A 25,898-nucleotide genomic window follows, 5' to 3' on the forward strand; every position below is an offset into this window, starting at 1 on the left:
ATCTATCCAGCACTCACGGTGTCTGAGACATAACAAACAGCAAACTGCGGAGGAGGACCACCCCTCCTCCCTCCATCTCTCTCTCTCTCTCTCTCTCTCTCTCTCGCTCTCTCTCTCTCACACACGCTCACTCTCGTCACGTGACTGCAGAGACTTTCAATAGCACTGTGTTATCCCGACATATGAAAAGAGAGATGGAAAGCAAAAAGAACAGAAGGCGCACGTGGAAGAGACAGGGTATAAAAATTCAGGCAAACCTAAAGGATGTTGGGGAAATATACGGATTACAAACTGGTAATAAAACGGAGAAATATACTGTGCAGTATTTTAGCTGTTAAATTCAAATTAGAATAAAATAAAATCTCATCGGGACTGGCATTTTGAAATATAGTCGCAGAAGAGGTAGTGAAATAAAAAGAATAAACTTCTAAAATTAAGTTTACGAATGCATGCAGCTGGGAACCGCACTTGATTAGGACGGTGGTGCGAGCGTATGAAGTGCGCACTAATAGGATGCTTGCTGCAAATGTTGTATATAACGTGATAAATCACAAGCGGAGAAGACACCACGAGATGGCAAGGAGGCAAGGAACTGAGAAGATTACTGTTTAGAATGAATGAACGACCAGGAGTTTGTGGGACCAAATATTACCGCAAAAAGAGCTGATCTGTCTCCAGCCATTGTGTATCCCTCCATATTTCTTATCAGTTTTGCTGGAGAATATCACGGAAACAACGGGCTGAGGGCAGGAACCAGCCTTCGATGGGATGCCAGTCTGTCACACACTGGTCATCCAATCAATGTAACAGCGTGTGCTTAAACTATCAGTAGAAACTGAAGTCCCAGGTGGAAATCAGAATGACCATGGAGTGAACATAGAAAATGTACAGATAAGACGTTTTAAATGGGCACTAAACTTGAAATTTAGATTGTGTTTACAATTTTGCTTACTTTGTCATAAGCATCTCTCCATTAAAATACATATCTCAAAATATAACTAATATATAAATGATCAAATTAAGTTAACAAACAAATGTTTTGGCATGTAAATAATGCAATGTGTATACAGTACACTATATGTATTGATTCCTGCTTTGTGCTCAGTGACATTGGAACAGGCTTTGTTTGTCCATAATTGTAAAACTGCATTCAGCAGGTTTATTAATTGCATGGACAGATGCATGTATGTACACCCCCATTTTTACAAAAGTAGTGATGTTAAATCACGGTCCACAATAGATAATATGTGATAAGTGATAATAGTTTATCAACTAAAGGAATGTTAGCTAAGATGATAAGTTTTGTTGTCTGTGACTGGGATTGGTAGTGCAGATTTGTAGGTTTAGGTAAGTTAATGGGCAGCTTCAAATCAACCCACTCACTCTTGGTGTGTGAGTGTAAGAGAGAAAAAGTGACCTTTTTAAAGGACTGGCAACCTGTCCCAACCAATTTTTTGCTTTGCATCCAATACTGCTGGGATAGGATTTGGCACCCTGTGACCCTGAATTAGATTAACAGGGTTTGATAATTTTGGTGTGTATTTCAATATTAAAATTCATATTGTGAACAGAGGGGACCTCAAATGTACATTGCAAGAACAAGAAGAGTTAAATAACTACTCCGTGAACAGAAAATCATAGACCTCATAGCCATTCTGGGCCTACTTATCCCTTCATACATAGAGGATGGTTCCTTATCTGTCACATTGGCTGATTGATGCATGTATCACAACATTTTGTAAACAATTTTCAAAACACTTATTCCTTAACTTCTGTACCTTTATGTATAACAATTCTGATCTCTTTCTTCCTTCTGCCAGTTGAACCGTTGTCTCTTACTTCAGCCACAAACTCATCTAGTAATGGGCTGTGAAGGCCTGAGGAACTCTTGGGATCATCATTCTGGAACACTCACTACTGAAAGGCCAGCATACCCCTAGTTTGCCTGTCTAGTGAAGTGGAAAGCAGAAAGTCATGTATATGGTCTTCACTGCTGCCACCAATCAACTCACTCATAACCAAAATACTTTTCATTATGTCATCACCCTAGAGATAAAAAGTCTGGGGCGCCCTTCTGCATTAAGGTATGCAATTTGCCTTTTCTGTGACAAAGTTCATGGTCTAAATTGAATTGATGTTTATAATGTTTGGTTTGTTTTATTTATATTGCTTATTTTTATGCGGTTGATGACATTGTTGTTGAAGTCATCAGCATCTTTGTTCAGAGCTGCAGTTAATCCAAACTAATGGCCATTATTTTATTAAAGTTTGATAAATAATCATAAATACTGTTGTGAGGAATGTATTAGACATTTTTGCTTTACATTTAGCTTGTGTTAAACCTTATTTTTATTTTCTTTTTGAAATATTTTATAGTTCTCCATATTTTTTAGTGTGCACTGGCATTTTCTAGTCATGGACCCATTACATTTTCGCAAATGGTTGCACTCCTTGTTTAATGTGATGTTGGCACAAATACACACATTATGAATATAATAAGCATACCTGTATTTCAACACCTTTAAAAAATAAAACAATAAATCTTGTTAGGGAACTTTTGACTTTGAATCTCATTTTCATTTTCTTAATGCATTATTCAGTTTGCATATTGGCATAGATGAAGTTCATGTGGACTTGAGAAGTAACAAACCCATGTTTGTTTTTGACCATTTCTTTGCCAAATCCTTTGCTAATCTCTTCTGTACTGTAAAATAAATTATTTGTCAGCTTAGACAACTCCATCTGTCCAAACTGAACTCAACAACTATCTGAACTAAGATGTAAATAAAGCAAGAGTCATTCAGAAGAGAAAAACTAGTTTTCTTAAACAGTTTGTTGTTGTTTTAGTTTTGGTTTAGATTTTTATATGTGCTTGCTTTACTTGCTACACGTCACCTACACATATATATGTATGTTAGGGGTTTGCATCAGGAAAAAATATATTTGCTAGCCACTGAATTTCCTATTCCTAAAATAAATTTTAGGTTTCCCTTAGAATACATAAATCTTCTTTTGACTGGGACTATTATGTTAATTAGCTAGAGAAGATAAGTTTTTAGATGTATCTGTTATATGCATGATTAATTCAGAGATGTTATGAGTACCAATGATAATAGGGAGCAGGAATGATATGCCAGAAACCTCAGGTTCGCAGCCAGGAATGTGGCACACTGGAAAAGAAGTGCTAAGCCTGCATCCAGTTGGCCTCCAAAACCAATTCTTTTCACTTTACCACCAAAAGGAGGACACAGTAACATCATTATTATGACCAGAAGATGTTTAGAAGGTGCACTAGAGTCGCCAGCAGTTTACTGTGAAACACCACCTGCCATCTGGCAATACATGTGGAATCCCTCTGGAAATAAACCAATCACATATACTGTAGTTTTATTAATTACTTACTTGTTTACAGGTAATACGTTTAACTCTAAAGCCATCCATACTGACAAATGCATGCTCTTGTATATAATTGTACTAGTTGCAAAATTTCTTTCTGCCAGTAGATGATGGCAGCAAGCCAGAACTGGTTTGACTGCAGTCTGTTGTCAGTTTATTGCTTGAAAAAGGTAACTAGTGTTTTGTTGCATTCAAAAGCTTTGGGTATTTTTGGAGTAACCATTTGAACGTCTTACCTTCCCACATAATTCTTTATCATGAATTTCTAGGTGGTGTTTTTCAGAGGAAAGCAAAGGTCTTGTAGATTTGTTGCTTAATCTTCACAAGAAGCAATTGAAGTTTAGCTTTAGGAAATGCAATTAAACACATTAAGCCTGTAGTATATTTCTCCAAGTTGAATTTGACCAGAAAAACAGTATGGTGTGTTTAACAGACTTCAGATATGGTATCATTATTTTATTAGGTGGAGAAAATAATTCATTGCAACAAAGTAAACCTGAGAGTGCTCTTCAGGAAAGAGGGCGTCCTCTCTCAATAAATCTCAGTGTCGTCATACTCAGTGATCCTCAGTGTTTCGGATTAGCTAGAGATTCATCTCTGACTCTGATGTCTTTACTTTTTATTCATTTAATTTTGAATTAACTTTGATGTTTTCTTTCTGTTATTTTATGCATTGAATAGTTTACTTATTGTTTATTTCATAATGATGTATTCTCTGTTTGTTAGTGTGCTTTGTTATGGTTTACCTTGCCCCCTTCATGTGGGGCCTAATAGGACAGAGCTACGTGATAAAAGGAGAAGCGTCAGCCTACACTGTAGCTTTGGCACTGTGTTTTTTGTTTCAATTCCAGGTTTTTGATTTTGTGACTTTTATGTATTTAGATTTACTGGCTTTAACCCCTGCTTTCAGTCTAAGGTACTGTTTATTGTTCCCAGATTGGATTTGCTGGCTGTTAGGTTTGTTATTTTTTGGCAAAGCCTATTTTTACTGCATTTTTCTTGCTAGAATGTTTATGATTTAGTTTTTTTAGAATTTCTTAATAAATTTATTAAATATTAAAAAAAAACTTCACTTTCTTTGATTATTATTATTCCTTCTTTTTTAGTAAACATTTTCAACTTTGATATTTAAAAACCTTAGTCCCCTTTTTGGACTTGTGCAGCCTTGAAGCCTATTTGTTTGAGGCAAGGCTGCTAGGGGTGAGGCCTACTTAGTTTTGAGGCTTTTATCCATTTTGGAGCTTTTGAGTGTGGCAAGAACCACAGCACTGTGATGCTGGTTTCCATCAGTGATTGCACCATCCTGAAAAACAGAAATAGAAGCCTGGTGACATAAGTTGAAAACTTTCTTTTTTACTGTTTTAAATATCCTAAAAGGCTGGGTGTAAGACATTTCTTAAATGTTTTTTTAAATTTTTCCACTGAGTTCAGTTTTTAGACACTTCAGCTCCACATGAATAAAGAAGCTGTTAGACTAAGATACTATACAGGGGCTGCCACATCAAAAGCTTTATAATCCTTTCTCGACAAAGCGTTTGTCATTTTTGTCAAAATATCTGATTCTGGAACAAGATTTATCTGTTTATCCTGGAAGTATTTGGTATCAGAATGTAAACCATAGCAAGATGACAGTCCATCCCATACAGATACTGAATCTGAAATAAGCAGTAAAATAAGAGTGTTCTTGAGTGTTTTTGTATAACTCTGTACTATACTATGGGTACACTCTTAAAAATAAAGGTGCCATAGTGTTTCTTGGAACAGTGACATAGGGGAACCATTTTCGTTCCAAAAAGACACATTCACATCGAGGTTCTAGAAAGAACATTTGTTTATATGGATCTGTAACATGCTCCATACAATAATTAACCATGGATTTGAAATGAACTGTTGCTTACAATAACATAGGCTAAGTCCAGGTTTTCTTAATCTGTTAGAGTCCTGCTAAGTAGCCTACCATACATTAAGGATTTTGTTTTTTTTCTAACATATAAAAGTTTTTCAAAGCACAAAGAACCAACTTCATATGCAGGGAAACCTTCTCAGAATTAAAAATATATATATATTTCTATATAAACCACACAACTCAGTAAAGACCATAAAATGCCATTAAAGAACCATTATTTTTAAGAATGTACTGTGTACAGGACAAAAGTATATTAGTAGTTTATCAGTTTGGATTAAATCAACAGAGCCTCTGTATAAGACTAGCATGTCCTCAGTATATCACAGTCAAGTTCAACAACCTATGTATTACTTCATTATTATCACACTGGCAGCTAAATCAATAATTAACAAATCACAACACTTACTGCACACTACAACAGCTTCTAATGAACATACAGCCATACACAGACACAAACCAAGTGTATGTGTGTACTGTATAATATTAACACAAAGAGCAGCTTACTACTGAAAACGACAAATTTAGGAGTGAGCGGGGACTCTTGATTACACTTGGTTTGTGTTTGTACTTGTGCTGTTACTTAGGGTCAGATCGGGGGAGGGGTTAGAGCGCGTGAGCTTATTCAGTGCAGCAGGAACAACGCACATGTTGATCTTTTTTTTCTTTCAGTACATGTGTCTTCCCTGTTTATTTATATATCTAGCGACTTATCTGCCTGTCTGTCTCTCTATTACGCAGTGCTCTGTCTGTGTGTTATGGATCTTAAAAATAACAGTTATAAGGACACTTGTTCATGTTAATTGCAGTCTCAATTGTTAAAAAATATTTTAAAAGGAGCATCCCACATGAAAATATAATGATCTCATTAACTGACAGTGCATACCAGTTTATACATTTTATATCAGTTTGAGGTTAAAAAGAAAATACATTAAATCATTTATCAATCGGCACACGCTGCATGCAGGCAAGCGGGCAGTAAGAATGGAGGTAAAGACACTAGATAGATTGTATACAACAGGCAAAAATAGCGACCACTTGATAACAGTATTAGCTATAATGAATGAAAATATGAATTAACCAACAGAAATAACCGCGATCGACATTTTAAATTTAATGATTTACTTAAGAAAAAAAAAGAAAAACGCCCCAGCATGCAGAAAGCAGACGCTTGCAGGCAGGCAGCGGCGCGGCCATGGTTAAAAAGAAAAAAAAAAGTAACACTTTCTCCATAGTGGGGTATTGAACTTGAGTCTCTGAGGAACAGTAAGCATGCTGCACTCTGAGAGGCAAATCTTAGCGCAACACCACAGAAGCTATTGTGGTGATCTTCAACCTTTTGTGAAAGTGTTTATTTGATCTTTGGAAATCAGGCTTCATACATTCTATAGTTTATGCCTACATTTTGTAACATTTATTACTAAAATATGACAAAGTTTCTGTTTTAAGAATGTGTTTACACAGATTACTGTAGAAACGGAACACCCATGAAATGCATGTGTTCCAAACAACGATCTATTATTTTCACACTAAAACTCCAGCAGTTGAGTCACTCCCAGATAATCAAACAAGGCATGAGCTGGGAAAACTTAGTGAACGTTCTGCGATGGTGGGGGATGGAATAGCCGGCTACTTGCTGCTCCTCTTAATTGCACATTTAGAAGACAAAGGATGCTGGCGGAGAAGTGAGAACGGTTTTAAGATAGGCCGGATCTACGAGTTTTTTCGTAGACTCTGGTAATTCTAGTGTTAACCTGTGATGCTGCATTCAGTAAACTGAGAATATTGATTGATGGCTGAAATATTGTTTGGTTTATTCAATTTATAATTTTGACAATATAAAAAAAAAAGCCAGACAAAAAACATTTGCAAATTTATGTCCATTTGAAGATTCTGAACATTTCTTCAGTTTCCTTGCTGTGTTCTGATTTGGTTTCATTCCTGACTTGCATCTGATGCTGTCAGAAAGCAGAACTGGATGAAGAAATTTTGTTATGATAAGATATTTCCCTATTTTAGTATTCTTTTTTAAAAATAAAAGGTTTGGAAACATTTTTGTGTTTCTTATCTTGTTCACAATATCTGCAGTTGGTACAGTAAGGTAAGAAATTGCTTCCAGTAGATTTTCTGAATTTGCTAATCTAATTAATACTTACTTCAGACTTAATAGATTCCCAGCTCCCATTCCTAAACTTCAAATATTAGTTGAGTGATTAACATAAATATGTTGTTGTGCCTCAGGAGTCCCAAAAGCAAGGAAGAGCCAAACATACTGTCACAAATTGCCTTCTGGGGGCCTAGAAGAGTCTTTATAAAATAGAAGATTTATTTAAAGAAAAGTAGTTTATACTCCGAATAGCACAAAGGGAATTGCCTGACAAGGCAAGGCAATCTACAGCAAACACAGTTCCAATACAGAATCCCAAATCAAAGTAACAAAAAAAAAAACACATGTTCAAAAATTCAGGGAGTCACAAAAGCAAAAAGGTACAGCAAAACACAAGTAACACTGCACTCCCTGGTGCATTTAAAACGAACCACCAGAAATTATGAAAGGCTTGCAAGTATATAAGGTGGAGGTCAGTTCCTAGCAGTGATTGGCAGGTGGCCCTGTCTCTTGGGATACCACCCACCAAACACATGGGACTTGGGATATAACCATAGCTTTTTCTGGTTACAAATAAACACCCAGGAAAATGATCAAAATCAACAAAAGAAACATAAATATAAATAAAGGGCACAAAATTGGACAAAACAGACAAGAAACACAACTTTGAACCACAGCAAAGGGAGAAATGCTGGCTGAAAAAGTGTAAAGTGTTTCATTTTTGATATTGGTTTGAAGGTTTGAAGGAAAGGATTGTGCTTTTAGGAAAAATGTAGCACAATCATTAAGAAATGTTATCGTCATTCAAATCAAACACAAATCTGATGTTTTGTTTTCTTAAAAAGACGATCCTATTTCAACTTGATTTCTTCATGTTTCACAAATATTATACACAATCACACTTGGGTCTCCCACATTCTTCAGTAGACATGCATGCTTAAAAGAGATGTAGTTATTTCATATTTAAATAGTTAACACAATTTTTGCATGCTCTTTTTTTGTGGGTTCTCATATGCACTTGGTCCTTATCTCAATCACAGGTAACAGATTTCCTTATGCAGTCACATGCCCACCTAAAAGAGGTAACAACATCCTTTTAAATCTGCTGTATTTTAAATTATACATCATTACATGGTGAAGTTTTTGACCAGATTACTCTTTATGTCTTCCCAACAGTTTTTAGTAACTTTGCTCCAGTTACTAAATAGACTCCAAAGTGGGGGATTTCAGATTTTTTCCACCTTTTTTCTATACTTAACTTAATGGTAGGGTCAAATAATTTAAAAATTGTAACATATGGCAAGAACCCTTGGTGAAGTTTACCATGCAATTTAGTCACACACTGGACATTATTGAATTGAAAAACAAGGTTTATTTGCTTATGCCTCACACACTATGCTAATTTTTTATAAAAAAATTGACTTAAGGAACCTTATTGTGTTTTTATTTAAAATAACACTGCTTGAGTGAATATGGGTTTTAGCTGACAGGGGAAGCATAACCAGCAATGGAACTGATCCCTGCATTCTCCTTATTTCCATTGGCAGGTTTTGCCCCTTGAAACCTTGTGTATTTAAGTGGGTCTAGAAAAAGAAGGGAAGAACAAAAATTTCAACTAAGTACAAAATAAACAAAAGAAATACATTTGTTCATACTAACAACACTTAGGCCAAGATAAGAAAAACTCACTGTGCTCACATAAAACCAAAAATCTTGCACTCTGTTATACTGAAACCACACTGTCAGAGGCACAGGGTTAAATCCAAAAGTGCTTCCAATAGAGGATTATGTGACAAGCAGGACAGAAAGGCAGCACTGGGCATGCATTTTCAAGAAAAGGTTTGACAGGCACACAATATGTTGACAGATGAAGCAGTCTGCCAACACCTTCCAGAAACTTTGGTTTAGTTAAAGTTACTGTCTATTAGTAAAAAAAAACATAAATTGTTTATTTACTTTTTAATTTCTTTGATGTTTGATGGATGTTTGTTCGTGGTTATGTATTTATCAATTATGTATTTAATGACAATCCCCTTGAACTGTTATATCACCAATGCTTATCACTGCACTGTTACTTCTCATTTGTTCTCAAATAGAAGGGTTTATTGCTCTGCATGTATGAGAGCCTTGCCACCTTTCTACTGTAGTCCGGACTATTATACTTGACATCTGTGACACTATAAACTGAAATGACTCTGCCAGATATGACCCATCCATACAGGCTGCAATACAGTAGTTATGTTTTGTAAATTACTGTTATTTGCTGATGCTCAAAATGACATATGAGTGAAACTTTCATTCATCCATTTTTCAAATCTGTAAAGTTTATTTTTTATTGTCAGTTCATATTTCCTTTATTTCGTTTAACCGCTGTTAAACTCTCTACTTGAACTGATTTAACAAAATAGAGAACACACTGTTGCCATATATAAAGCATATACTCTAATGCATTTACTCAAAATTGTAAATGCATATGATAGTCTGTTGGGCCACCAGCTTTGCAAACCTAGTAGTCCAGGTACACTTTCTGGTAGCCCAACTTTATACACGGTGTGAAGGGTTACCTCCAATTTTTTACACTAATGTTTTTTAGTAAACCTTTGCTGTACATCAGTGCATAACACTCTTCTACCACAATATAAACACAATCGGCGTCTTCGAATTTAATATTTTAGTAAACAGATGATTTTAATTTGCATGTCATGTGGTCTTATTGCAAGGTACACATGAATATATTTTCAAAAATTAACTGAAATACTGCATTAATATTGTATTCGTCAATGTAGTTTTCAAACCTAAGTTTGACTCCACCAATTAGTTTCTTTGTCAAAAACATCATCAGTTTGACCTTCAGGGTTATTCTTAGGTACAATATATACTTTACAATGTCATACACCTTTAGTTGATTACAACCAGCCAAAATGTTTATATAGCTGCAATAAAATTTGTCATACTTGGATCATTAAGTGCCATGTTAGTAATAATGAGGTTTAGGAGCCCAGAGTACATATTGGTTAATGGTAAACGTCTTATTTTTAATGAGATTTCCATGACTGTAAAAGGCAAGATGTGTTTTGTAATGGATTTCAGAAGGTTAATCACCATTTCATAAGGCCGAAGCCTTGAAAATTTGTCACAGTAGTATTGTTGGAATATTCAAGACATCACATGTGATCTACAAATTGCTCAATGAGTTACGTCATTTTCTCAGCGATAGCAAGTCCTATCAGTTGAAAAGAGTTTCCTGCTGCATCAGTATATTTAGTTTTGTTCTAAATTGGTACATTTCACAACTTGACTCAGCACTGCATCACCATTTGTTAGGTCTTGCAGGCTGACCAGTACAGTAATGTTACTGTGCTTTCTCTCCTTTTCAATCCTACAATTAGTTTTTCCTGGAAATGAAGGATAGGATATGTACTTTCTGTGTGCTCTCTGTGTACAGCATGGTACATTCTCTGATTTGGTTATGATGCTGTCCCCTTTCTGCAATCATCAATACTTGAGTAATACCCTCCTGTCACACATGTGTGATTAGGAGGCAGTCAGAAAGCCTAAAGGTGAGTGAAACATCGTGAGATGAAGGGTTGTCACGTGGTACTTACCAGAATCTCTTCTCTCCACAGAAAAGCTGAGGAAAATTAATCACCAACATTTCCAGCTTCCAAAATGGCCGACACAACATCACTTTCGGTCACATGAACTGACATCACTTCCGACGAGTCAAAAAGACATTACTTCCAGTTTTCATCAAATGACGTCATTTCCGCTTTCTGTTGCCACATCACTTCCTGCCAACCATTTCCTATTCCCATAATACATTTATGTATGTAAACACCATTTTGAATGATAAACTTTGTCAACTGTTACCTCTTTGGTCACATTTTCATAATTTCTTTTGCTACTTTGTGTGCAGGACAATATATACGGGGAGGGTCCCCAACACTGTTTTGTGTGAGACGTTTATTACTTGGGAAAATCTCCACACTCCATATTGAATTGGCTGCAAAAGTTCTTGTAGTATTTGAAAAGTTATTTTTCAATTAATTTTTTCATAATACTGCTTGTAAATAGGATTCCTTTTGCTTGTATCTTTTATTGAAGTAGTAGTGAAACGATTCACCTTGTCTTCTCCTTTTTTTATACATAACAAAGTATGCATTTATTATGACCTTATTTATATCACTGCCCCAGTTTCTTTACAGCTAATGCTACCGTTTGTCTTGCTTGCTTTATGGACTTGTTACACAGTTTGGCTATATTGTTCACTAGCTGCTGTGTGTATTTTAAGCCTGGTTAATTCAAGGACTGCAAGACAAAAAAATAGCTATTTAAGCATTGTATCTCTGCAGCCCAGAGCCTCCATCCTGGAGCTCCAAGTAGATGGAGCTTATTCCAATGGCTGCCAATACAGTCTTGTTGCAGACCTCTAGAGCTCTGCCAGGTTACACCATGGTTAAGATTAGGGTTGTGGGAGGGTTATCTGACACAGATAACAACAGCTGTCTGTTATATAAACTTCTGGTACTTGTAGCTACAGGGTGGAGGCTTCCAGGCTGCAGAGATGTATAATTGGCTAGATTTTCACTCCTTGTATTCAAAATAGTGAATTTTGAGGTGAGGTTGGTGCTGTAGGACCCAGAATGATGAACAAAGTGCTGGATATGATGCAACAGCTCATCAAAGTGTAAAGAAGACATGCAAAAATATTTCTTCTGCATTTGTTCATCGTGTAGATCACCCACTTATGAAAATATTATACTTACCTTCTCTTTACTGCTTTTGTTTAATGGGTCTGACAGGCCATCTTCTCCTTTTTTACCCACTTAAAGCCAGTAAAAACAGGCTCATCTCTTCTTCCATCAGAAAAGTGTCTTTTTATTATGTGACATTTACCAAACACTGTCACCTACTGATGTAGCAATCGAATGGGCCACCACAAGTATAAATGCATTTAGGTCACTGACAGCATGCACACTTCATGTTGAGGTCTGTGTGCAGGCTTCACGCATAAAGTATAAATGAGGCAGTTTGGCGCATTATTAGCAGCTGTCTTTAATAGTGTCATCCAGGTTAAGGTTGTACTTGAAGAACTGGGTCTTTTGTTTTTAGGGCTGGGAATTGATTTAAAAAATACCTAATTAATTGCATAATTGTATAGAATTAATCACGATAATTCACATCTAACATTAAAACTTGCAATCATAAAATAAATACATAAATCATGAAGTACATATACACTGAATCACAAAATGAATGTAGAATTAATATAAAGGAATTTCTAAAAAATGAATGGCATAATTTAAACTTAAACAATGACCTGAAACCTGACCTTTTAACAAAATTCTATTTGAGGAAGTATAATCTGAATTTGAATGCCTTCCTATAAGGCAACTTGAAAAGAAGGCACTAAGAAAATGAGGCCAATGCATTAATTCTCAAATTGGTATAGCATATGAGACATAGACGTTTCAAAGTAAAATTAAATAATCAAAATGACCGTATACTTTAAATGCATTGCTAAAGATTTCCTTATTCAAGAAATAATCATCTCTTAAATGGAATACATTAAAACATGTGTTACATGCCATCCACAATTGTTCATCACCATCAGTGACTTTATGATTATACTGTACATAAGTATTTTTCAACTGGTGTGCCATGAGAGCTACGCAGGTGTGTTACAGAAATAATAGTGTAGTGCCCCAGGTCCAGACCTGAGAGAGACACACTCCTCAGGTGGTCAAGACCTGTCCGAGGAGGACAGGACTACCTGGAGAAGATGACATAAAATTAGCTCTGCATTTGCCATTTTGCAGATACAGCACTTCGAGAGCAATTTAGCAGCCAGAGTATGTGTCTGGGATCCATCTTGGTGTGTTCACCACCGACTGTCATAGTACTGAATGATAGTGGGCATATAAGTTGTCTCTAACCCAAAGGGATGAAACAGCTGGAAAATGTGTCCAAAGTGCTCACAATGTGCCATGTATACGAATGGTAATCTCCAAGCTGCTTGTTTTGCTGGCAATTCTAATAATTCCTTCCCCTCGGACAGTTTAGCACATGTATGAAACAATGTTTTTGTGGTTGGTGGAATAGTGGTGTACCTTAGGATTTTTTGGGTTACAAAAGTGATCCACCACAGAAAGGTTGGAAAACACTGCTCTACAGCATTGCTCCTAGCATGCAGCTCAGTAACACCATGCATTACTTGGATGGTTATGTTGTGCTTTTTGAATGAATTTGCAAAGATACTACATGCTGGAATTATGGGTAGGGATAATCATTATACTTCTGTTTCATACAAGTTTGTCATTATATTAGGCCAGCAAGCACTTTAATCTACAAATCAGACTCGCAAGTTAAATATAGAGGTTCTAGAGTCTTATTTTGGTTTTAGTGCCACTCAAAGAAAATATATTTTGCAAGTATGTGATATGATATCGATTTGATCTTCTAACAGAAATGTGAAATGAAATAAAGAGTGTGTAATTTTTATGTATAAATCAAGGAAATGAACACCAGTACCATGTACTGACATGTGACAAGGTATTGTGAACCATGTAAAATAAAAAAAACTGTCATCATTTTTAAAGGTAGTGTATAAAATATGGTACTGAATTATAAAAAAAAAAAGAATGAAAATTTTAATTTAGCTGAAAACAAAGGCAAGTCTGCTAAACCCAAAGGTTAGTGTTAATGTTTCTGTGGCTTTAGGAAAAACAAATTACATCACATTTTCTGTGGGGTTGAATGAGGCAGAATCCTTATGCAACTTTGTTTTCCTATTCTAATTTTGTTTTAGCCTTGTTAAGTTATATATTTATTATACTTTGATTTACTGTATAATGCAACACCATTTTGCTTTTCTACTGCCATGATGACATTTTTGTAAACCATTGCCATGGTGAAACTTCTCATTGCTCGGGGGTGTGTCCCAGAAGGTGCATCCTATGACACTATCAGCACCACCAACAGTACTGGCAATAACTCATTGTCCAAGTCTGTGGATACTCTCTGGAAGTCTTGTGCAAAGCATAGTGTTGGGTTTTGGGCAAAAACTGGTGAGTGTGTTACTGATTATGAGTTTGGTTTATTTTCTGGTTTTGCAGAATTATTGGTTTTTACTTAGAATAATACTGATATGTTTCATCTTTTTGACTTGTCAACTTTTCTCCCATTACGGTCTGCCACTTTTCCATCTCTTGTCAGCCTAGTAAGTAACCAGAAAACAAGCCAAATCACATAAACCAATTGATCAAAATCAAAAATCCTCAAAAAGAACTACTGTTTCAAAAAGGATTGCTCAGCTATAGCAAATGATTCCTTTAAACACACAATTATGAGGACAATGACCAGTGCAAAATTTACCAGAATCACAAAATATTAAAACAAAAAACAAACAAGGGAACGGGATAATGATAAAAAAAGACAAAAGAACAAAAATATAATTTTAACAAGGACTGGCTCCCGGATACCCCAAATGTTTATAAAAAATGTAAAGAAGAGGGGAGTAGCACGTCTTCAATTCAAAAACTTCCCCAACCGTTCACAAGAGAATTTTCTGGGAGTGGTTTATTAAACAATATTTTAGCAAAAATGAATGTTTTTGGATATTCTGAGAACAGAACTGTATAAGTACCATATGGAATACAAGTAAATTGAGATTTTCTTCATTGTCATTTTGATATTGGTGGCTGTCATGAACATTGTTACTTTTGTTTTGTACTTCATTTTCTTCTACTACATTTGTGTACTATATACAAGATATGGTAAGCAACAGTTAAAAAAAGGTATTTTTTGTGGTGCAGTCCATTGAGGTTACATAAACATTGAATCTAAATAAAACTCTATTCAGATCTTTGTCACAAATCTGATTCGTTTATTGACTGTTCAAATTCATTATCTTATGAGTTGGTTTAAATATCTGTCATGGACTAGCTGTGTAATCTAAGCAATCAATGTAGACCTAAAAGTTAACGTTTACAGTGCACCATGTATTGGAATGTATTTTGTAATGCTTGTAGTAATAAAATGCTTGTAATAAAGTACAAATTTTTGTGATGTGCCACCTGTTGAAATTACTAATGCAATGCATATGTCTCTGTTATTTGCCATTTGGTAATGTTAGGTGCCTGTAGTTTTGCCGCCTTATGATGACAAGCAAGAAACACAGAAAACCAAATCCTAGCTGTTTCTTTGAGCACAGTTAGCACTGATGTATCTGTATATAGGAACTTTTGGACAGGAAACAGGAGCCAGAACTTTTGAGAGTTAGATGTAGAATGGCTGAATGCAAAATAGTCATTACAAAAGTACTTCATATCCTTTCCTGAAAAGATATAATTTCATGTCTTTTTTTTCTATTCACTTTTCTAAGAAGATGAGATCTGTGTCACATACATAACAATGGTACTGTTGCTATCAATATTCTTGAAAGGAAGTAACAATCTGAAGCAACAAAGTTAGTAATTGCAAAAATAACTGCAGTGAAACTACATAAAGAAACAGTTAACACAGTGAACTGTGAAGGACAGCAGGGAGGTTTGGTATTCTGCAAGGAGTTTTTCCTCCTGTCCAAAGGGTGGCGTGGATTACTGCCTGGATGGGATGCCAAGAAGCCATTCAGGATCCAGACCATTGCCAGTATGGGTTATCAAGAGGTAGTGTGGAGGTTGGAAAAGGTCACACCCTGGATGTGACATTGGAAACTGTTACAGAAGGTTATCAGGTCATGGCTTAGTCTTCTGGGCCTATCAGATGCAGCAGGAGGCCACCATTCAAATCAAAGTAATGTATTTACTTTAACCTGGAAGTACTTCCTGCTGGCTGACCAGTGCCTAGGAAGTCCTCCAGGGTCTTTCTTTAAACAGAACAGTAATTCCTCAGCCAGGTGGGCATGAAGTTTGGCAAGGAGAAAAACAATGTCTGCTCTGCCAAACACAAGGGACTGATCTGTGGTTTGGAGTAAAGCAAAGAGGTAGGAAGGAAACTTTGTGTTTAGTTAGGCCCAAGAGCATGCATAATTTTGTTGTTTTTATTTACTGTATATATTTACTTTATATACACTGTATTTCCACTCCTCCTTGAACCGTCACCTTATCGTGGTGGAGGGGTTTGCGTGTCCCAATGATCCTAGGAGCTATGTTGTCCGGGGCTTTATGCCTGGTAGAACCACCAAGGCAAACTGGTCCTAGGTGAGGGATGAGACAAAGAGCGGTTCAATAAACCTCCAATGAAAAATAAAAACTGTGGACAACGTTTTCCCTTGCCGGACGCTGGTCACGGGCCCCCTCTGGAGCCAGGCCTGGAGGTGGGGCTCGATGGCGGCGCCTGGTGGCGGGCCTGCACCCATGGGGCTCGGCGGGCACAGCCGAAGAGGTAACGTGGGTCCTCCTCCCCATGGGCTCACCACCTATGGGAGGGGCCATGGAGGTTGGGTGCAATGTGAGTTGGGTGGTGGCCGAAGGCGGGGACCTTGGCGGTCTGATCCTCGGCTACAGAAACTGGCTCTTGGGACGTGGAATGTCACCTCTCTGAAGGGAAGGAGCCTGAGCTAGTGCGCGAGGTCGAGAGGTTCCGGCTAGATATAGTTGGACTCACCTCGACGCACAGCTTGGACTCTGGAACCAATCTCCTTGAGAGGGGCTGGACTCTCTACCACTCTGGAGTTGCCCCGGTGAGAGGCGCCGAGCAGGTGTGGGCATACTTATTGCCCCGACTGGAGCCTGTGCATTGGGGTTTACCCGGTGGGCGAGAGGGTGGCCTCCCTCCGCCGGGTGGGGAAGGGTCCTGACTGTTGTTTGTGCGTATCGCGAACAGCAGTTTGGAGTATCCACCCTTTTGGAGTCTCTGGAGGGTTGCTAGAGGGCATACCTTCTGGGGATTCCCTCGTTTTGCTGGGAGACTTCAATGCTCACGTGGGCAATGACAGTGAGACCTGGAAGGGCGTGATTGGGAGGAATGGCCCCGATCTGAACCCGGCGGTGTTTTGTTATTGGACTTCTGTGCTCGTCACGGATTGTCCATAACGAACACCATGTTCAAGCATAAGGGTGTTCATATGTGAACTTGGCACCAGGACACCCTAGGCCTCAGGTCGATGATCGACTTTGTGGTGGTGTCGCCGGACTTGCGGCCATATGTCTTGGACACTCGGGTGAAGAGAAGGGCGGAGCAGTCAACTGATCACCACCTGGTGGTGAGTTGGCCGATGGTGGGGAAGATGCGGTCAGACCTGGTAGGCCCAAGCGTGTTGTGAGGGTCTGCTGGGAGCGGCTGGCAGAGTCCCTGTCAGAAGTAGCTTCAACTCCCACCTCCGGCAGAACTTCAACCCGCCCCGAGGGAGGTGGGGACATTGAGTCGAATGGGCCATGTTCCGTGCCTCTATTGTTGAGGCGGCTGACGGAGCTGTGGCGCAAGGTGGTGGTGCCTGTCGTGGCGGCAATCCCGAACCCGTTGGTGGACACGGCGGTGAGGGATGCCGTCAAGCTGAAGAAGGAGTCCTATAGGACTTTTTGTCCTGTGGGTCTCTGGAGGCAGCTGATAGGTACCGGCAGGCCAAGCGAAGCGGCCGGTTGTTGCTGAGGCAAAACTTCGGGCATGGGAGGAGTTTGGAGGCCATGGAGAGCGACTTTGGACGGCTTCGAGGAGATTCTGGTCCACCGTCCGGCGTCTCAGGAGGGGGAAGCAGTGCAGTGTCAACACCGTATATAGTGGGGATGGTGCGCTGCTGACCTCGACTTCGGGCGTTATGGTCGGTGGGAGGAGTACCGAAGACCTCCTCAATCCCACTAACATGCCTTCCAATGAGGAAGCAGAGCCTGGGGACTCGGAGGTGAGCTCTCCCATCTCTGGGACTGAAGTCACCGAGGTGGTCAAAAACTCCTTGGTGGCAGGGCCCGGGGTGGATGAGATCGCCGGAGTTCCTTAAGGCTCTGGATGTTGTAGGACTGTCTTGGTTGACACGTCTCTGCAACATCGCATGGACATCGGGACAGTGCCTCTGGATTGGCAGACCGGGGTGGTGGTCCCCTCTTTAAAAGGGGACGGAGGGTGTGTTCCAACTATAGAGGGATCACACTCCTCAGCCTCCCTGGAAAAGTCTATTCGGGGTTCTGGAGAGGAGGGTCCGTCGGATAGTGAACCTCGGATTCAGGAGGAACAGTGTGGTTTTAGTCCTGGTGCGGAACAGTGGACCAGCTCTTCACCCTTAGCAGAGTCCTGGAGGGTGCATGGGAGTTTGCCCGACCGGTCTACATGTGTTTTGTGGACTTGGAAAGGCATTCGACCGTGTCCCTCGGGGAATCCTGTGGGGGTGCTCGGGAGTATGGGGTACGGACCCCTGATAAGAGCTGTTGGTCTCTGTACAACCGGTGTCAGAGCTTGGTCCGCATTGCGGCAGTAAGTCGAGCCCGTTTCCAGTGAGAGTTGGACTCCGCCAGGGCTGCCCTTTGTCACCGATTCTGTTCATAACTTTTATGGACAGAATTTCTAAGCGCAACCAGGGTGTTGAAGGGGTCGGTTTGGTGGACTCAGGATTGGGTCACTGCTTTTGCAGATGATGTTGTCCTGTTTGCTTCATCAGGCCGTGATCTTCAGCTCTCTCTGGATCGGTTCGCAGCTGAGTGTGAAGCGGCTGGGATGAGAAACAGCACCTCCAAATCCGAGCATGGTCCTCAGCCGGAAAAGGGTGGAGTGCCCTCTCAGGGTTGGGGGAGAGATCCTGCCCCAAGTGGAGTAGTTCAAGTATCTCGGGGTCTTGTTCACGAGTGAGGGAAGAATGGAGCGTGAGATCGACAGGCGGATCGGTGCGGCATCCGCAGTGATGCGGGCTCTGCATCGGTCTGTCGTGGTGAAAAAGGAGCTGAGCCGTAAGGCAAAGCTCTCAATTTACCAGTCGATCTACCTTCCTACCCTCACCTATGGTCATGAGCTATGGGTAGTGACCGAAAGAACGAGATCGCGAATACAAGCGGCTGAAATGAGTTTCCTCCGCAGGGTGTCTGGGCTTTCCCTTAAAGATAGGGTGAGAAGCTCAGTCATCCAGGAGGGGCTCAGAGTAGAGCCGCTGCTCCTCCACATCGAGAGGAGTCAGATGAGGTGGCTCGGGCATCTGATCAGGATGCCTCCTGGACGCCTCCCTGGTGAGGTGTTCCGGGCACGTCCAACGGGAGGAGGCCCCGGGGAAGACCCAGGACACGCTGGAGGGACTATGTCTCCCGGCTGGCCTGGGAAGCTTTGGGATTCTCCGGAAGAGCTGGAAGAAGTGGCGGGGAGGGAAGTCTGGGCCTCTCTGCTTAAGCTGCTGCCCCCGCGACCCGACCTCGGATAAGCGGAAGAGAATGGATGGATGGATGGATGGACACTGTATTTCATTCAGTTATATCCTCCTGGAACACTAGGCCTCTGTGAAAAAACTCCCATTTTGTTTAAACTTTGGCATATCTGGGCATCATTCTGGGTAGGGCGTCACTCAGGAGTGACCCCAGAAGGTCCAAGAACCCATATCTGTATGGCTCAGGCCCTGGTAAGTGGGTGCCAGTTTTCTTCATTTAACACTTTTTGGGAATTCTATTATATTACACCCATCTTCTGACCTATACAAAATATTCATTACTGAACTTTGTAGAGTCAATCTGTGTCTCATTTTTGACACATTTGTGGTTTGCTTGTAGGTATATATTGTAACTGAAATTGACCCCAAAATACCACCCTAACACCAATGGGCAAACTGAAAGGACAAACCAAGAAATAGAGAATTATTTGAGATGAATCATAAAAACTTTGAAGCATGCTGGTGAAGTATCCTTCCTTTCAGGTATACACATAGATCTCGTTCAAAAGGATGTTATTTAAGTATATTTGTTAATAAACCACTAAATCTATCAGTTTTAACCAAATCTGCTTCTACGCATCATGGTACATTTCATCTTTATAGCCTGCAAAAGGTTTGGGTCAGAGTGTATGAGAACCTAAAGAAAATGAAAGACACAGAGAAGTAATTTGCTGAAACAGAATCCCACATAATGTGTAGGTCCAAGAGTGTGTTTTTTTTTTAGGCACCACCACTTTAGGATTCTACCACAAAAGTTGGCATCAAGATAAACTGGTCTATTTGTATGTCTGTATAAATTGGTGTTTTTCATCCAGTGTGTACCAAACCGGCGTGCCATGGCACATTCAAAAATTAATTAGTTATTATCATAACAGCTATCTCATTTCATTAATAATTAGTTGCTTGGAGGAATTTAAGATGGGGAATAAGTGTGAAAATAAGTTTAATGAACTTTTAATTTGATTTTAACATCAGAAGAGTTCTGTGGGTGTGGTGGAAAGGTCATTGGCTGATGTAGCAATCACTAGCTTAAACTCATTGCATATGTGGAATACAATTAAGCTCAATTGCTTTAAAAACTGGAAAATGGGATGGAAATAATGGCTTCTGTGAAACAAGCACTTACAATCAGGGATTCTGCTGTGTTAAAGCATCATTATACTGCGTGGCCTACAGGGGGCAGTCCAGCTCCCCAAACCCAATACAAACAAGACACGGACACAAGTTCCAAGCACAACACAGGCTTTTATTCCTCTGTGGGAAACTCTTTACTTTGTTCCCCAGCTGCACAGTCAATACAGTACACAGGCACAATAATAAAAACAAGCCTTTTCCTTCTTCTTTCTCTTTCTGCCTCCATTCCTCTTCCTCCTCCTCCAGCAAGCTTCGTCCCTCTTCCTACCAGCTCTGCCTCCCTGAATGAAGGCAGGTGGGTCCTTTTGGCCCATCAGCATTATCCAGAAGTATTCCCAGATGTGGTGGAAGCCCTATTTAGTAGGCCTCCGACCCTCATGCAGTACCCTCTGGAGGTACGCACAGAACCCAACAGGGCTGTACCAAACCCCACCTCCCCTTTAGCCATGTGGGAATCCGAGGCACCACTGAAAACAAAAGGGGGAGGTTTGGGCTGCCATCTAACACTCAGGAGGAAGTAGTGCCCTGTGCATGTCTACTCCCCCAGTCCTTCCCTTAAGGAGGCTTCCTGGTTGGGAAAAGGGCCCTGGCATTCCATCACATCCGTTTTTTTTATGTTTTATTTGTCTTAAAGAGATTTCAGATAACTTGCAGAGAGCTGGTGTTTAATCCATTTTGCAGTGTCCCCTTCTTAAATTTAAGGTTAAGATAAAAAAAAAAACCATATAAATCTCAGATGTAATACAATAGACATTCAAGATGTGTTAAGTCAGTTGTAAGATCATCATGGAGAGTCGCTGATTGTATTTGAACATGTGAGTTACTTGGTTGTATTGATATGTATAATTGTGTTATCCTATGGAACGTTTAATGTGGTTTAGAGAATATTTCATACAGAAAAGCATGTGTGAATTTTGACATCAGAGTGAAGATGTTGACCAGTATCTTGTTGTAGACTTTGGCTTGCAATGTGAAGGCTCATCTCTTTTTTAGCTTCTGGTTGTTGCTGCTCTCATCTTTTCTCAGAAGCAGTGAAATATCCAGCTGTATATTTCTGAAAATATCTTTTAAAAATGCAGTCCTGAAACATTTTTTCATAGATTTAAGACTGGACAGCAATATGGCAATGCATTAAATGACCACTTTCTGCATAGTGCTTAAATACAGTATGCGTTATCATGTTTTTTGTCTCTGTGTTCCTCCCACATTTCCAGAATAGGGATGTTTGGATGATTGGGAAAATAAATTGGCCCATTGTATGCTACTATAACTCAACTATTCTTAAATAGTATTGTTAACTGAGTATAGGCTTAGGGTGCATGATTACAATTATATAATATCAGGATATTGAAAAGCTATACATTTATGTACATAAGCACACAATTTCAGAAGTTTTAACAATGTAAATTCCTATTAACATAATGATTGATATCAAGGTGATAATGGAGAGGAAAACAAAACTGAATTTCAGTTAGCATCAGCCCTGGAGAAAAATAAACCTCGAGGAGCGTCATGATATTAACAACCAGCAAAGTTACAATTATGCTAACTTGCGACAACTGATCAACCTGCAGCTAGCTACCTGGGCATTCTGTAATTTTAAAATTATATACAGAAGTCTATAAATGAAAAAAACTGAAGTAAAATAATATGCTTTGTTGTTGTAACAGTGGGTCGGCATGGTGACGCAGTGGTAGCACTGCTGCCTCACAGTTAGGTGACCCAGGTTCGCTTCCCGGGTCCTCCCTGCGTGGAGTTTGCATGTTCTCCACGTGTCTGCATGGGTTTCGTCTGGGTACTCCGGTTTCCTCCCACAGTCCAAAGACATCCAGGTTAGATGCATTGGTGATCCTAAATTGTCCCTAGTGTGTGCTTGGTGTGTGTGGGTGTGTACGTGCCCTGCGGTGGGCTGGCGCCCTGCCCGGGGTTTGTTTCCTGCCTTGTGTTGGCTGGGATTGGCTCCAGCAGACCCTCTGAATTAGGATATAGCGGGTTGGAGGATGGATGGATGGATGTTGTATCAGTAACTTTTGAATTGTAAGGTTTCTGATGTCTTAATTCATGAATCAAAGCAGTAGCTTTATAAAGTAGCAGTGACACCAAGTGTCACTGCAGGATACTGATGAGAGACTGGAAGAGAATGTGTAACAGTTAATAATGATTGCTAAGGTTTTACTTTTAAGCAAAAAAAAAAAAGAAATACATAACTGCGATATGAAATACCTTTTCAACCAGCAAAATCAGTGAGTCTTTAGCAGGATTTGAGTGCTGTAATAAAAAGCAGAAAACACTCATAAAGGTTTGGGGTTTTTAGCCCCGTATACTGCAACAAAAAAGTCTTGTCAATTGTTTACAAAACTCAAAAGACATTGAAGGGTAGGAGGACGGACAGTTTATAGGGAAGGACCGGAAATTATAATGTGGAATGCTGGGAGAATCGTGGTGGTGTATGGGAGCATGACGTCATCAACCGGGAAGCAGAGGGAAGAAAGGTACCTGGAAGTGTGCATCTTTTGGAGTCGTTCGGGAGATCTTTACGATCGCGGCCACTGGTTCAGAGTTGCCGTCCTCTCAACCCACAGGAAAAACCCGTGGAGGTTTGAGGCACCTCTTGGTGGAGAGGTGGAGAGGTACAACTCAATGTCATCCGCCTCTGTAAGAGGGATCATCAGAGGTGGAAGAGGCCTCACTGACTCCTGCCTTACCGTTTCTGCCGCTGCCAGCCGCCTCTTGGTTTCAGTGAGCTCCACCTTAGTAGCCGCCTACTCCATCTTGACGCGTTGGAGCTCAGTTGCCAGGGTGTTGAGGACTGCATTCAGGTCCTGTCCTTCACTCATTTTACTGATCTCCAATCCTGACCCGGAAGTGTGCATCTCTTAGAGTCATCCTGGCAATCTTTACGACAAATCTCCAATGCCGCCAGACCCTCACCTGCTGGCCAGAGGTCACACAGTAACGCTGGTATATCTCAGCCCTCAGGAGTTTGTATTTGGTTACTTCCTCCACAGGGAGGTCATGATAGGCCCGCTGCGCAGGCCCCTTTAGATGCGGAGCCAAGATGGACGCCCACTCCACCTGCGGCCACTGGTTGAGGGTTGCCATCCTCTCAAATATGGAGAGGTACGACTTGATGTCGTCTGCCTCTGTAAAAGGGATCATCGGAGGTGGAGGAGGCCTCGTGGACTCCGGCTTTACCGTTTCTGCCGCTTCCAGCGGCCTCTTGGTTTTGGTGAGCTCCGCCTTAGTAGCCACCTGCTCCATCTTGACGGCTTGGAGCTCAGTTGCCAGGGTGTTGAGGACTGCATTCAGGTCGTGTCCTTCACTCATTTTACGGATCTCCAATCCTGCCGACTATGCCACTGTAATAAAGAACAGAAAACACTCATAAAGGTTTGGGGTTTTTAGCCAGGTATACTGCAACAAATAAGTCTTGTCAATTGTTTACAAAACTCAAAGACATTGAATAGTAGGAGGACGGACAGTTTATAGGGAAGGACTGGAAATTATAATGTGGAATGCTGGGAGAATTGTGGTGGTGTATGGGAGCATGAGGTCATCAACCGGGAAGCAGAGGGAAGAAAGGGACCCGGAAATGTGCATCTCTTAGAGTCATCCGGGCGACGTGGCAAACAAAAGAGAAAGAGGTTAGTACGCTGCTGTTGTCCCCCGGCAGGACTTGTTGCGGTGTAAATCGGATCCTTAAACTGCTCCCCAAGCACTCGTGCGTGACAGGGCTAAGAACAACAAAGCATCACATACTCGAGCAGACAAATCAGTCCGTAGTTTGGCTTGACCTTATACACACTTTATTTGCCCTTGAGATTTCTTGAAGATTGGCATTTTGTGATCTTAATCTATATTTCAGTAAATATTTATTGTTGAGTTTTGTTGAGTTATTTAGGACAAAACTATTCAACCATTTATATTTCATAAGTTTATAGAGTAATTACAGTCACACAGACAAATTACAGAGAAATTTTTACTTGCATCTGCTTATCAACATGCAACATCTATCTATCTAGCAATATGATTAACTAACCAAAGTAGCCAGTGTTGCCAGTATAAATAAATGGAAAAACCTTTCTTTAGGAAGTTCAAAATGGCTAAACAGCACTCAAGATGAGACAAAAAAAAAATTACTCTGCAAAAACTGTAATATGGCTGTGTCCAGCAAGGGACACATGATCCTGGGAATGTGTTCTTATAAAATTACAGTTATACTTGAGAAAACATATTCCTCCCAGTAACCACAGCAGAAATATTACAACAAGAAAATTATATTATAAAAGAAAGGATATATTTAGCTTTATTTTAAATGCTGTGTACATTCTTAATAACAAAACAACTGAGGATGTCTACAGGATAGTACAATTGTCTTACAATGTGTCAATGGATTGCAAGTCCATTTTTAGAAGACTTGGTGGCATTGTCCTGGGCATGGCTAACTTTGGAAGTCATCCATCCATAGGAAAGGCTTCAATGAGTGACTGAGCTGTGCGACTATTTATACCCATAGGACAGCTTCTTTATTTAAAACTGACCAATTAAATAAGGATACATACTGTCATTACATCAGCTGGCATTCAAATTTTGCCTGTGAAACCTAATAACCTACCGTTGCTGACTAGTTAGTACATTAAGTAGTATTAGATATATTGACCATTAGCTTTTATTAACTATTTGCAGAAAATAACCCATTAGTTCTCTTTGTTTTAGTCATTTGGTTGACTCTACCTTAAGACCAAATAACCATTATATGTCATTTCTTGTTAACTGTCTGCCTTTTAAGCCTCAATTTACAATGGTCATTCTACAGTCTATAGGTTACTCTCTATGGCCTCATTAAGTACTATGATAAAATTTGATCTTGTGTGACAACTGGACCTATTTGCCTAAAAACAATTAGGCTCACTAAAACAGTGATATTCAATTTTTGAGCACACTCTAGTTTTGTTTTTTTTAAGGAAAAAGTTACTCTCTTTGTAGACTAGAAAGACTTTTTTTAAACTACATTTAAA

General features: G+C 39.8%; 1 long non-coding RNA gene across 1 annotated transcript; it reads left to right on the forward strand.

Moving 5' to 3' along the window:
• The first annotated feature begins 72 nt into the window (after window positions 1-72).
• Window positions 73-15,474, forward strand: LOC120539293. The gene is made up of 3 exons (XR_005635585.1): window positions 73-885; window positions 1,821-2,084; window positions 11,033-15,474. It is a non-coding gene; the product is annotated as an uncharacterized LOC120539293 (long non-coding RNA).
• Window positions 15,475-25,898: the final 10,424 nt, after the last annotated feature.

This window comes from Polypterus senegalus, chromosome 1 (assembly GCF_016835505.1).
Source record: "Polypterus senegalus isolate Bchr_013 chromosome 1, ASM1683550v1, whole genome shotgun sequence".
Taxonomy (NCBI): Eukaryota; Metazoa; Chordata; class Cladistia; order Polypteriformes; family Polypteridae; genus Polypterus; species Polypterus senegalus.